The sequence below is a fragment of the Rhea americana genome, unplaced genomic scaffold, assembly GCF_003343005.1.
Source record: "Rhea americana isolate MKP2758 unplaced genomic scaffold, rheAme1 scaffold_102, whole genome shotgun sequence".
In the NCBI taxonomy this organism is placed as follows: domain Eukaryota; kingdom Metazoa; phylum Chordata; class Aves; order Rheiformes; family Rheidae; genus Rhea; species Rhea americana.
Window position 1 is genome coordinate 168,951 of NW_028185062.1, and position 12,937 is coordinate 181,887.

Consider the following 12,937-nt stretch of genomic DNA (forward strand, 5'->3'; position numbering starts at 1 on the left):
AGCACACAGTTTGATATTACTGTTGAGTTACACTAGGAATGAGTATGTAATTTCATCTTTCATTTGAAGTTTTTCAAACAAGAACCAAATAAAAAATCCTAATATTTTCTTCCAAAATCTACCAAACAGCTTCAGTGACTCTGTTTTTATTAACGTCACTTTACTGTGATTTGAGAAATCAGTTAACAAGACTGTGGTCAACTTCAGCGCTGGTATTCAGATGCCTACTAGCAGCTGTGCAGATTTCAAAGGTGGTACCAGTTTCACAGTGCTGCCGTTGCTGCTTCGCGGCAAGCTACGAGCAGCTGCACACAGCTCTCGGCATCCAGGGAAGCGAGAGAAAAGGAAGACGTGCTTCTTACCTTGCAGCTAGGCAAAGCTGCAGCTTCACGTTTCTCGGGCACATGCCAGTCAAAGGTGGATGGATCCTCAAACAAGGCTCAAGAAGAGCACACAGCAGAGATTCCAGCAATCAAGAAGGAAGCGATTGGGGATTTTCAGTAAGATACTGCCCACAGTAAAATTCTGGAAGATCTTGTCAAAATCTGTTTGTTAGGTGCCTGATAGTGGCTGATAATGAAGGAAGCTGAAAGTCTGTTCTGGAAGTAGTTAAGCATGAATAACCTTAACTTGAACATTACACATACCATGCCCTTAGCCTGAATATTACCAAAAAAAATTACGCAATTTATAAGCTTCAGTACACCAGAGGCTACTGAGACTGTCTTTGAGGCTGGTCCTCAACACTATGCACCACATTTTTAAGAGTCTGTGTGTCAGGGAGAAAAAAAAAAGCACTAATACTAAGGTATATTTTACTATAGAGGTTTCAGGTCTTTAAAGTTGCTCATTTTTGCAAAATATTTTTGCGAACATGCCTTTACCTTGAGAGTGCATCACCAGAATAGCGTGATATTAAAAACAGACTATTGCTAAATGTATGCGTGAAGGTTCCTTCTGGTGTGGTTTGTTATTGTTCCTATTCTCCACTTTTACTATCAGTTGGGCAATCTTGGGTTCCGTTCCCATTCTTCTGATGTCTAATTTACGATGGAAAATTTAGAAAATTATATGTATGTATTCCCTACTTAGTGATGAGAAACAAATACCATTATTAAAGTTATATGCTGAGTTTAATCCATCTAAATTAAATCTTTTTATCTCTCTCACTTTGCAATATATGAAAGAAAATAAATTGGCTTACTGCAATGAACTTACTATGGGTTAAGGAATCTACAACTGAGAGTTCTTCATTCATCTTTAAAATATGTATATATTGTTAGTACATCAGGTTTTCCTATACTATCCAACAACCGTGGTACAAGCTGACTCGTGTGACCAGTATTACATTAGACGATAATTTAGTTTTCACACAGCAAAAGACTTCCTGAACTACACCAGTCCTCTCCATTTTCCTCCATAAAACAACTTTACTTAGTGATTTATCACTCTTTTATACAGCAGTCAAGAGGTGCTGACAGACATCATATGAAGAAGACAAGGCGATACTCAAACACCAAGGAATACAGACTCATGAAATTGGGTTACCCTGAACACAGGAGAAGAACATTAGAAAAGGTGCTACGTGGACGAACACAGGGAAGTATGAAAGAAAAAGAAATGAGATAATGTAAAAAAAACACTGACATGAAATCTTACGTCTAATGTAGAACTACATTATGTTGTAGTTTTCACTATCAGCATAGTTATACAGAGATACAGTTTGACAAGAGTGCTGTCCATCACTAAACTCATTACAGAGCCTACTGGATAAAGAACAAACTTGTCACTGTGCTTGATATGTCTGCATCATGAAATAGGAAGTCTAAAGCTTTTTTTTTAAAAAAAAAAAAAAAAAAAAAAAAAATTTTTTTTAAAAAAAAAAAAAAAAAAAAAAAAAAAGGCAGACAGACAAAACATTTTGTTGGGGCCCAGACCACATCCCCAATGACGACTCTACCTTCAAAGTATCTCTACTCCACAAACTACACACACTCACCAAGTAACAGTCATCAGTGCTTGCATCTTATTCTACAACAAACATATGTAATACATGCATTTTGGCGAAGATGGGCCCATGCAACATTATAAATAACATTACAAATTACAACTACAGAGATAAGTCTATTTTGGTTTGCCACATTTCAACATAAACTTTTCACACTGATCTATGTGCTACTAATATATCCAAAAAATTCTTTATACTGATTACCCTGAATACTATCATACTGTATTTTTTGTTGTTTTTTCCTTCTTAGGTTGTACCTAACTGTGCACACCCAGGACTGTTCACCTTCAAAATACAATAAGCCTTCACATAGCACATCTGAACACAGCTGAAGAATTCTCAAATGGGAATTCACAGCTCACAGCACTTTTTCCTCTATAATCACATTTGACCAAGCGTATAAATACAAAAAATGCCATAATCTAAAGAGACCAGAGAGCTCCTGGGAGGACACAAAGTCTAGAGGCCTTTCAACACTGGAACAACAGTGTTGTTTTGAACAACACAGCAGTTGAAAATATCATCTGAGCTCTTTTTCTGTTTTGTTTTTTTAATCAAGCAACAACTGAGAAAGGAACCATGCAAAAAAGCATTCCATGTAGAAACCAGGTAGTGGGACACAATCTGTTTGCATAAAGTGTCAAAGCTGTGCTTCTGATTTCAGAAAGCAATGTTAAAGTTATTATCTATTTTGGTAAGATATGTCTAAGAAAGATAAAGAAATGATCACTCTACTTGTGGTTGCTTCTGCCAGGGAAGGTAAAAAGTTTAAGCAATAGCAATACCACACATTTCTAAAAGACTTCAGGAGAAAAGCCACTAACAAAGGTTATCAAGCTAAAGATATCCTATCTTTTACAACTTTGAGAAGAATTTGAATAATAGAAATGGCACAGAAGAAAAAGTCCATAACCAGTTCTTTACTGTGCTAAAGTCAGATCAGTGGAGTCAACCAAAAATTGCCCTGGCTGAATATCTCATATTAACTACAGATCGAGGAAAACCCAGAAGTCAGATAAAGATTCTTATGCTCAAGTGCTCAAGTGTGTCATATAAAAAAAATAAACTCAAAACAAAAACTTGCAGGCACGGGTGAATTAGGCCCACTACATACACCTTTCCCAGCAGGGGACAACAGTCCTCACGAGGTCCCAGGATGCACCTCTGGATGCACTCTAAGAGGGTGTGAGCATATTGCAACATTTTACACCAGTGACATAAGAAACAAGATATTTAAATACACAGAAGACTGAAAAAAATGTTTCAGTATTTACATTATAAACATTAAGAAAGTCCTAAGAAGGCTGTTTAGATACTGTAGGCATTTTTGAGACAGTATTCTAAATTAATGGGAAGTTACATTTCTGCCTCCTATATTGCAAGTTTCTTGTCAAAATTAACTGTAATGGATATCTCATCTGACRCTTCTGGTGGGACACTAAAGCATATCTCAATCCACTATCTTAGGTTTGCAGAAGCATAAGAAATTAGGGATATAAATCTATAAAAACAAAAAGCCACCAAGATTAATAATTTATTTTCCTAAATGAACTGTAGTAAAGCAAATTCAGAATTTTATATAGATGTTTTAATCAACATGACATGATTTGGCAATATCTGAAAATCTTTAATGCACTGTACCACAGCCAATATCCTTCTTGTCTCCTAAAACACAGAACTTTGACAAATCTAATCTACTCTAAGTAGCTTTAGAGAGACATCTCCGCCTGGGAGAGTAGTACACATTATTTAACCAAAGGCAAATCTGGAATCTGCAAGGGCAAATTGCTGTACTAGGGATCCCCAAATTAACAAACCAGTAAACTTTACATTATATAAAAGGATTAATCAAAAATCAATTTGAAAAAAAAAAATAGTTCACCAGAAACGTCACATTAAATGTACATCTATTTTGTCTGCAAATTTTTAATCTCTTCCAATATAATTTTAATCTCTTCCAAATACTAACTAATGTCAACCAGACAAAAAAAACTTAGATAAAAGCATATCTTAATGACAGATCAAACTCAAAAATTTGAGCTAACCATTCAGAATACCATTCAGAAGCAATAGTTTCCCAAACGACTGGGTGCAAGTTAATTTTAACAATTCCGCATAAACTCACAGGCATTCAGCTGAACTACCTTGAAAAATTATGACTTCAGATAAACTAGAGAGAAATTTGAAAAATAAAGTTCCATCACTCCTTACCTGAGCAAGAAGATGACATTATCCTTTGCTGAATCACTACCCACCAGTCCCCTACTTTTTATAATGGCTGTCACTGGTTCCTGAACAATTTGCTTAGGTCTAATCTACCATAAGAATTTCTTTATAGTTATTATAATCACTGATAAAAGCATAGAAAGATCAAGACATATTATTAATTGATATATCCATCCGTCACATATTATGTGACTGTATTTATCAAATTTTATTTCATCAAAACCCAATGAAAAATGCAAAAATTACTTACCAATACTCAGAATTATTCCTGTTATACATTCAGACTTTCAGCAATTACATGCCACATGCATTTCAGACTAATAATTTTGTGTTCCCTCTGTCTTTGTAGCTCATTTATCCCTTCCCAGGTCTACTGACTTTCATCCTGCACCCAATACAAGGTAAAGCACATTATACATCCTCAGATTCTCTCTATAAATTAAAGCTATGAAAGAAAGGGGACAAAGGAAAGAAATTGATTGGTATCACATTTGATTGGTCATGGAATCGTAACTGCCTCCGCTAGGCAGAGCCAGCAGGATCTTATCTCCTCTAGGACTTCAGGAAAAAGTGGATTTGAAGGGACAGATGTATCAATCTTTCATTAAATGGTATCTGAAATTGATTCAATAGAAAGTTTAGGCTCAAAGTGTCTCTGCCTGAGAAATACCAACATACCCTGTTGCCCTTCAAGACATGGTTTCGTGACTTTAGTGCCAGTTTTCAGGACTAAAGATATATCCTATTCCTGGGTCAATAGCTTGATGCAACTGAGGGCATAACCAAGACGTTCAGAAAGTGTCCAGCATACCTGAGGACTGCAGGCAAGTGATTCTGTGTTCATACAGAGACAGTTTTAGAGAGCGATCAGTGGAATACAGACACTGTTCTCTCACCCTTCTTGTTGACACAGAATCTGTGGAAGTATTACTGTCACTCCCTCTGCATGAGGCCACATGCTGCACAGGAAAAACCAAACAAGCATTGGAAATCATGCTGAACTCCAGACATTTGGTATTTATGTCCAGCCCCTCAAGAGACCGGTATCTCTTTGCTCTAGGTTGTCTGACTGAATCCCTCATAAGAGATACCCTCACCAGTAATCAGGCAGCCCTCCACTATAAGCAGGTGGAGGGAGATAAAATAGCTTTCTCACATCCAGTCCAAAGATCCAAAGGAACAAAAAAAAAAAAATCCCTAAGTACACAAAGCACATTCACATCTGCCGAGTTTGAAGATGAATGCTGTCACAGGGTGAAATGCAGGGTGCCATATTACTCAGACCGCCATCCGTCTTTTTAGTCTGATAAGGCAAACTCAACAGCCCGTATTGATATCAACTCCAGGGTGGCCTCACTGAAGTTCAGAGACAACAGAAGTTGAAGAGAGAATGTCCAGCAGTCTGACCCAAGAGCCAGAGCACTGAACAGGTCTAAAGGCGTCTGCAGTGAAGAAAAATCTCAAGAAGAATCTCTTTTAATGCCAGCCATGTCCTAAAGAGTGGGCCATCTCAGCAGACAGGTGTAGCTTGTACTGTCCTAACTACTACAATTTACCCTGAGCAATGGTCAGACTAAAAAGTAGGATCTTCTATTGTTAGAAGAGTCACAAATTGTGAAATAGACTTATTTAATAAAACAAAAACGTGAAGAAAGGCATCCAGGAGTTTGTAAATTATAAGTCTTTCCAAACCTTTTCAGAAGCTAAAAATAACCACCCATTGGAAAAGGAAGTGTAGAGACTATCTAAGCATACCAAGGCATGGCACAAACAGCACAAAGATGAGTCAAAAAAAAAAAAAAGACTTGGAAAAATAATGAACATATTAAAATATAAGAAAAAAGAGAAAGAATATTCTTCTGTGAATTCAAACAAGAGAGAGAGCATCAGCACACTACAGACACTCAAACTTCCAAAACTTCAGTCTTAAATACACAAAAATCTAATGTATGAATATACATACTGATTATCAAACATAGAAAGTTGTTTCACAAAAATGCAAAAAGCCAAGATATCAGCTAAGTCTAGCATATCAGAAAACTGTATATATTTTTCAAGTATATTCCTCATTTCAGCATCATAATAGAGGCAGGGAGCTAAAGACAGATAAAGGCTCCAGGCAATTTTAATGAATGCTCACATTTTTTAAACAGGTCATTTGCTTCTTAGTCAACAGAAACCTCATTATGGACAAAGAACTTAAAGGAGAAATTTACTGTAATTGAATACACTGATAATTTAATGAATTCACTTAAGAAAACCTAARTTTTATAAACCAGTCAGCAAACAGCATGTTAGATAAATACTTACTTAAATATTTATTACATACATGTACACAAACACCCCTTAAAAGAAAAAGCTTGAAAAAATGTACTTGTACCTGTATAAATCAGATTTATCAGAAACACATAACTATAACAGTGTCTAAGTTGTAACCAGATTATGGTGAAGTTTAACATAAGTAACTTAATAAACTAAATATGGATATTGGGAGGCTGCTGGAACAGAATTATTGTAGTTATTTTATTAAAAAAAAAGTCTTTGAAAGTGTGATGCTATGAAGAAACTATTCTAACACAAGCAAGTCATAATTTGCTTCCATAAGATACTCACAGCAATATTCCATAAGCTTCTAAAAACAGCCTTTGCCTTGTAGAATTAATAATGTCATGGTGACATTAATTTCTATTACCTGTTTCACAAAATATGCTCTCTAATACTCCAGAAAACTATAATGATACTCTGTACCATGATAACATTATGAAGCAAACATGTAACAAAACATTCTTCGAAGCTTTTATATTCAGAATTAATACTGCTGTTATAAAGCAATTGCATAGTACCAACTTCACCAAATTCTAGAATGACCACTACTTAACGTGTTTCACTTTGAAAGAATTATACTGAAAATAAAATAAACTACTTAAGTTATGCTTTATTAATGTCTAATATTGAAGGAACTAAATAAAACGGTTGATTCACTAGAAACTATGCTTTGCTACAGAAGTCACCACATGTCTCAAAAGAGACTACTGATTTGCAAACCGTGGCAAAAACTTCAGAAGACGATCATCTGAAGACTCTCAAGTAGCATCTTATACTAGAAAAAAACAAAAACATTCCCAGACATGTATCTTGTGATTTGAAGACTCGAAGCCAAAAGTCTTCCAGAACAGTTACTGGGCTCCTTTTATTTTAAGGTTGCTTTCCTTCATTTATTCCCTCCTCAGAAAAAGTAGCGTGGAAAGGAAGCAGGAGAGAAAACAAGAGGAAAAATAATCATTTGATGGAATTAGTATATCAATTGAGTATTTAGAAAAAAAGAATCAGAATTCATTGCAGCTGATTTAACAGATACTCAGAAAATCATYATCTTGAAATGATGCATTATGAGCTGCATTATATGAATTCACATACACACTATGACAAATGACCCAGTAACATCACCCATCTCTAAGGCTTCCAGACACATCCTTACAGAAGAGTCATTTTTCCATCTCTTTTAAGTTTCCAAAGTCTTTCCAAGATGAGCCATTCTGTGCCAGGTGTCCATCTCAAAGCTGAACTACTTCAAAGTTTTTATTTTATGTGATACATTCTTTTTTTCCCCCCTTTCCAAACAAAGCTATGGGTAAATATACTATTTGGCCCAATTATAGAAGGTAACCTTTTCTTTTAAAAGTTTGATCACCTGCATGCTTTAAAGAAATTCACGGTCTTCCTGAGAAACATTAAAATGCCTATCCTGACCCATAACTCGTGCTTTTATCAAGCTCACTGTAACTTTGCTATTATTCAGTTTGTTTTCCTATGTTATAGTTGAGTTACCAACACATTCTGTCTATACAGTGTATGTTCCAGCCTAGGGCTCCTGGGAGCTAGGCAGCTGCAGCTGTAGTCTCACAGCACACTTCATATTGGAAGGAACCTCAAGATGTCTCCAGTCCAACCTCTTGCTCAGAGCAAAGTCAGCTATAAGGTCAGACCAGATTGCTGAGAGCTTTACCCAGTCAGGTCTTGAAAACTTCCAAGATGGAAATGGTACAACCAGTCTGGGCAACCTGTTCCACAGCCTGACTGGGCAAAAAGGTTTTCCTTGCATCAGACTGAACCTTGTTTGTTTCAATTTATGACCACTGTGTCTCGTCCTCCCGCTGTGCACCTCAATAAAAAGCCTGGTTCCATCTTCTCAATGACTTCCTCATAGGTACTAGCAGGTGCCTGTTAAGTGTGCTGCTCCCCCCCCACACCAAAGCCTTCTCTTCTCCAGCTTAAGCAACCCATCTCCCTATTTAGTCAAGTTTGTCTCTTGATATAGCTGCTTGTGCTCCTGAGTATCAAGATGGACCACTTGCACCTAAACTGTTTCTCAGTGACATCCTACCAGGCCCAGCAAGTGTGCAGGGGAAAGCTATCCAGCTGAAGAAAAGGCTGGATAAGACAGGGACCAACAGGGGATTAGAATGGGGGAAAAGCTGCAATGTGGCAAAAGCTGATACTAACGCAGTGAACAAAAATTGATTTGGGGAAGCTGAATAAGTCTGAAATTGGTGAAAAGATTGGTAGGGAAGGAGATTAAATTCAGATGAGAGCCCAGTGAGGTAGGAAGGCTGGCTGGAATGTAGGATACTATAGTTAGATGACAAGTTCAGAAGATAGAATAGGACCAGTGAAAACGCAGAAGGCAGAGAAGACAGATCCTAGCCAAGATAGTGGATTGGATGTCAAGCTGATGACAGTGGACAGAAGCCTGAGACCAGCAAACAGGAATAAGAATAGCTGGACAGGATTCAAACAGTAAAAGAACACCAGCAGAAACAACGTATTAGAATCTCCTTGCACAGTAGTTCTGGACTGCGGACAAGAAGCCCTACAGCACAAAACAAATACGTGGAGAACAGGATTGTGATAAAAATTTGAGAATGGGGAAGAAGATTGAGACAGAAAGATGTTTAAGCAGATATCACAGAAAGGATGAGCAGAAAAATCAGTATCCACCAGAAAAATCAGTATCCACCAGAATATGCCCCTTTCGTTAAACAGCACCCAAGATTCCAGAGTTTCTCCACTACTTTGTTACCTTTAAGTAGCCAGAAAACCCATTCACAGAGCCTATGATCTGGACCACTAAAGAATAACACATTACTAATATCACACTGTCAGCTCAAGCAGTAGAAGCCTGTATGGCAATTTTTAAATTTCAGTCTTCCTAAAAAATTACATTGTTCCCTCTCCTCCACCAAGGAGGTAGCTTTTTTTAATCTAGCAAGTTTAAAATTTTGTTTCAGTTCAAAGAATTTTAATTTTTCGCAGATGAGTACCAAAAACCCTAATCCTACATTTTAAAAAATAACTATTCGATAATGTTCTGTATCTAAGTTGGTCATGATTCAGTCATAAATACACAATTATACACTATCTTTTGAAAGGGCCATAAGGCCCTTTCTGAAGTACACAAGTCTTGCTGTATGAAGAAAAGAGCTATGTTTAAAAAAGCTTATAAAATAACAACACTTATGTTATGCGAGGACTTTGCTGTAAGTGCTGAAAACTTTGGGAAATGTGCAGGGATTACCRAAAAGGAAAGGGAATTAATATTGTCCTGGAAGATTAGATTTCTTCCTGTTCCTTGCAAGCAAATCTTATAAAGAAAACAACAACGACAACAACAACAAACTTTTTAACGGGTGACCCATTCTTCATCAGAATAATGGATCTTCATCAGAATATTGTATGTTAGGGTTAATTTTGCAGYAGATCTAGGTATTCATAGCTACAGTCTAAATCAATAGGAACCGTATTACACATAAAGCAGCAAGGTCTTCCTGAGCATAGGCATCTGTGGATTCCTGCGAAGGGATCCACAACGAGTAAGAAAGACAAACCAGATTATTGTTACTAGGTTAAAGAGTGAGACAGATCTTTATGACAAAACATTTAAGAGCACGCAAATCACAAAAACTCTTATAGTTTAATTTGAAAACTAATGTCTCAAAGGTCTCAGATTGGTTATTAAAGATGAAGGGACACACCACAGATCTCCGGAGAGCTCTGTGAAAATATTACTGGAGAAAGATACAAGCACTAGAGAGCACAAACATAACGAAACAGAGAACGAGGAAATTAGCAGGGCGCAGTGGGAACAGCATGTAGCAAACAGCAAGTGAGGCCACATATCATTTGATAGCAAGGAAAGAATTCAATATTGCTCATTAAGTGAGAATAATCTATGCCATTCTACACTAAATACTGAACAGAATGTTGCCTGGAAAAGTGTAATATTTAAGCATAAATTTACAGGCCAAATTACTATTTTACAAGCATCCCTAACCCCGGCACTTCATGCGGTATGCGAGTTTGCTCTCGCACCTTCAAAGTTCTTTGAAGATAGTTTTTGTTGCATAATAGCAAAACGCATGATTTACCTAAAATACATCCGTATTACTTTACTTGCAAATTATAAACATGTGATTGCATTAAAATGCATCTTTTATACGTAGCACGCATCATCTACATTTGTTTTCCTTATTGTATTCGAAGCATATTCTGCGACCAAACAGCAAGCTTTTGAATGAGTCCAGAAAAAAAATTAAGCCACATTTTGCTTTGACACTAGCTCCCCCTCCAGACCAGCCTAATATCATAGTAACAACTTTTTATTTTAAAATCTGACTATGTAACAAGATTTAAATACTCAACTACAAATCTTGTTTATTGCTTGAAATTTCAATGAACAGACTGATCACATCTTTTACTGTATACAGTAAAAGATAATAAAAATAATTTTGTGTATATAAATACCAAAACTTTGAAAGTCATTCAGTTTAAAACAGAACTGACAGATAAAGCAGTAATTGTATACAGCTAGAGAACTGATCAAAAACGTAATTTTCAGGTGAATCTGATGAGTTGTCTGCAATATCACATATAAAATTCCATTATACAAAAAAGCCTCGTGTTTGCARCCCCAATATAGGGATGGAACCTGTGGTTTATGTGTAGGGATGGAGTATGTTGTTTAGTATTACCTTTGCTAACTCACTTAATGTATACTTTTGCTCTCAAAGTAAGCATAGCTAACATTTTATTCTTGTTCTAATATTTTCACTATATTATATATTTTCACTAGCCCAGCTTCCATAATCTGGCAAGAATCTAAACAAATCAAGACACATGAGTAAAAGGAAAAGAAAGTTACAACTTCCATGTTGGACCTCTGTATTTCCCAGTTATCAAATATCTCGGCAGCTATATCACTAAAAGTGAATTTGCATGATTCAACACTCCAGGTTGTGGTTCTTACTCTCCCCTCATTACTGAGCTCCCTGTTCAGAAAATATGAATAATTGATTACACTTTCAACACTAAAAGATTGTTTCATTACATGTTTTTGCAAAAATATGCAAACTTTGCAGTATGCTACTTCACCAGTTTTGGATATATCTAGGTATACATACACACACATACATGTGTGTGTGTATACACATATATATTTATATACATATATGTAAATATATTTTTTTAAATCTCCAGATGAAACCGTAACAAGTATCAGTGCATGTCTGGTAGAATACATACCTGAAATAACCAGAGAAAAAGATGTTACCAGAAATATACCAAAACGTAGTCACCAATTTATAACTTCTAATAACTAGCTTTTCTTAATAAGGCAAAGAACTATCACAAAGTTCTTGTGACAAGCTCCAGCAAGGACTGTGTTGGCCATTCATTTGCTTTTGCAGTTGCTAAAGTTTTTAAAAAATTACAGTGGAGAATGACTTACAAAAAAAAAAAACATACAAACTGAGTAATACTGTAAAATTCAAAAGCCTTTAATGCCCAAATACTCTTTCGGAAGTACTCTATTAGCTTACAGTTGATACCTAGAAACTAAGACATTAAAACACTATTTCAGAGGAAAGGGAGTAGTGTGTGTGTGTGTGTATACACACACACATGTATACACACACTCACATATATGTATGTTAACTTGCATATATATACAATACACACACACAAGCTAAGTGGTAATATAAGCACAGTCAATTTCAGCGCAGACTGAAAGTGATGACTTTGTTCTCAAACCCACCAGCATTTCCACAGCTCTGTGCACACGATCTGTTGACCACATCATAGTACACACTGTGCACACAAGGACAGTTGCTGCCTCGAAGAACTTTCAGTCTTTCAACAAGCAGTTTGTCACTCAGTCAGTGTCTGTGCCCATCTGCTTTCTGGTACAACCTCGACCACAGCATGATATGAGGAACACCACTGAATGTGAAGTGTGAAGATGCTTGGTCTAATGAGCAATACATAACTTGCTCACCACTCATGCCCTTTCCTCTAGCCTACTGGTCTGCTCTCCAGCCGAGAGCTTCTGCGAGCAGATGCTCGCAGCCTGGTCTTTGGAGAACATCTCGAGCGCATACCTTAAGCGGAAACTTGGCAAGAGAAAAATCGCTGATGTCTTTCTTATCAGTAAGACTCCAAACCCAAAGCCGAAATGTGCCGGAGAAGCGGCCGCAGGCAGCAACGCGCGGGCGCACAGGCTGGGACGAGCGCGCCCTGCCTCGAGCGCTGCAGGGGCGCCAGCTCCGCCCGCGAAGCCCCCGCTGCCCGCACGCTGCCCGCGGCCGCCGGGGCCGGCGCAGCTCCCCGGACGCGGCAAGCTGGAGGCCCTGCGGCGCCCGGGACGGCGGC

The 12,937-nt window shown here is 37.3% G+C and overlaps 1 protein-coding gene across 1 annotated transcript in view; it reads right to left on the reverse strand.

Moving 5' to 3' along the window:
• FUT8 (fucosyltransferase 8) overlaps nucleotides 1-12,685 on the reverse strand; it is a 121,600-nt gene extending 108,915 nt beyond the window's left edge. The window contains exon 1 of the mRNA XM_085305563.1: nucleotides 12,667-12,685. The gene's annotated coding sequence lies outside the window, so the exon portion shown is untranslated. The remainder of the gene's footprint in view (nucleotides 1-12,666) is intronic.
• Nucleotides 12,686-12,937: the final 252 nt, after the last annotated feature.